The sequence below is a fragment of the Microtus ochrogaster genome, chromosome 5 (genome assembly GCF_000317375.1).
Source record: "Microtus ochrogaster isolate Prairie Vole_2 chromosome 5, MicOch1.0, whole genome shotgun sequence".
NCBI classification, from domain to species: domain Eukaryota; kingdom Metazoa; phylum Chordata; class Mammalia; order Rodentia; family Cricetidae; genus Microtus; species Microtus ochrogaster.
Genome location: NC_022012.1, coordinates 80,014,614 through 80,016,531, shown reverse-complemented (window position 1 = coordinate 80,016,531; position 1,918 = coordinate 80,014,614). Strand labels below are relative to the sequence as shown.

The following is a 1,918-nucleotide window of genomic DNA, read 5'->3' as shown; positions in this document are numbered from 1 at the left end:
GATCAGACCTTTGTCAGTTGCGGGGTTGGTGAAGATCTTCTCCCAGTCAGTGGGTTGCCTTTTTGTCTTAGTGACAGTGTCCTTTGCTTGACAGAGGCTTCTCAGTCTCAGTCTTTCACACAAATTAATCTCATATTTACACCAAATCTCAGAACATTTTTTCAAATAGATTTTCTTCTTTATTTGTATTTCTCTTATTTATTTGCTTGTTTAAATATAACAGAATTAAAATGAAACAAACCAAACAAACCCTATTTATTTTTACAACTTGATTTGAAGTGACTTTTAATTTATATGTGAAGTATTTGGTGTGACCAACGAAGTAAAATATAATCCACAGGGAAGAGGACAAGTGTAAACCACACAACTCTCTCTTCCCACGTCTGGTAATCCCTGAGTACTTACTGATGGCAATCACAGTTGTACTCTGTCGTGCTTCTTTCTTCTATGGTGATTGCCTAGTGTTCTCAGGTTCTTCTGTTTTTTGTACTTCAGTGACATTTGACCAGTTCAGAATATTTCTATGAATTTATTATATTTGAAAGTATTGTCAGTTCAGGTCTTCTAAAACCCTTTGTTTGCTTCTTGCTCATTAGCCTAACATGGTTATTTCTACTTAAAACGGCTTCCTATAATATTCTTTTTCTTTGTGACCCAATTGCTTAAGTAGAGTGTGCTGTAAATAACTTTTTGTGATGGTTAATCTTATCACTTAGGAAATCCCTAGGTATGCATTTGAAGGCATGTAAGTGCTGCAATTTAGTTGAGGAGAGAAAATTCACCCTAAATGGGTTGGGGTCTGGGATTAAAAAGGGAAAAAGGAGGAAACTAGCTGAATGCTGGCATACATCTTTCTTTGTTACTTTACTTTGGAGGTAGTGTGACCAATTGTCTTATGCCTGCTAGAATAGACTGTATCTCTTCAAACCATGAGCCAAAATAAATCCACACTTAAGTTACTTTGTCAGGTATTCTTTCACAATGGAGTGAAAGTGACCATTGCACTCTTAAATTTTAAAACCCCTAGTATAAAAGAATTAATGTCTATATTCAGAAATTTAGTTTGATTTCATACCTTACTGTTTAATCATGTTTGGTTATCCATAACATTTATGTTATTTATTATTGTGTGTACCTCTGTGTGTGCTTGAACAGGGTGTGGTATTTGTGTATGGTCACATGTGCCACAGTACATCTGTAGAGTCTCTTTAAAGAGTTTTATGTTTTTAGTATTTAATGTAGATTTTTAAAATATACATACTAAATTTTAGTTTTATTAAATGTATTTAAATTTATTATTTTTTTAGTGAATGTAACTAGTAATATTTGTAAGTGAAATAGAAATGCTTCACTTGGCTCTTCCCATGCTGCTGTTGAATTGCATGGAAGTGAAGTCTCAGTGCCTTCAAGATTTATCCTCACCCATAATCCACCACCATGACAGAGGAAGGCATTGCTGCTGGTAGTGTAATGGACGTCAGTGTTGTTTTAGAAGAAATGCTGAAGATCGCCCCTACCGCGATGGACTAGCACATGGCATTTGTGAAGCTGCTAAAGCCTTAGACAAGCACCAAGTCCATCTTTGTGTACTTACATCCAATTGTGATGAGCCTACATATGTCAAGTTGGTGGAGGCACTTTGTGGTGAGCACCAAATCAACCTAATTGAAGTTGATGACAGCAACAGACTAGGGGAACGGGTAAGCCTCTATAAAGTTGATTGAAAGGGAAGCCATGGAAAGTGGTTGATTACAGTTGTGTAGTAGTTAAAGATTATGATGGAGAATCTCTGGCCAAGTATGTCATCAAAGACTACTTCAAATGCAAGAAATGAATAAATAAATATTTTTTTTATTGAGAAAAGGGAAAAAAAAGTATCCTCCTCCTCCCAGCCTCCCATTTCCCTCCCCCTCCTCCC

General features: G+C 36.1%; 1 protein-coding gene and 1 pseudogene across 7 annotated transcripts in view; both read left to right on the top strand.

The window, feature by feature from the left end:
• Positions 1–1,918, top strand: part of Dock3 (dedicator of cytokinesis 3) — a 405,059-nt gene that overhangs the window by 74,458 nt on the left and 328,683 nt on the right. The window lies entirely within an intron of this gene.
• LOC106143792 lies at positions 1,438–1,834 on the top strand (annotated as a pseudogene).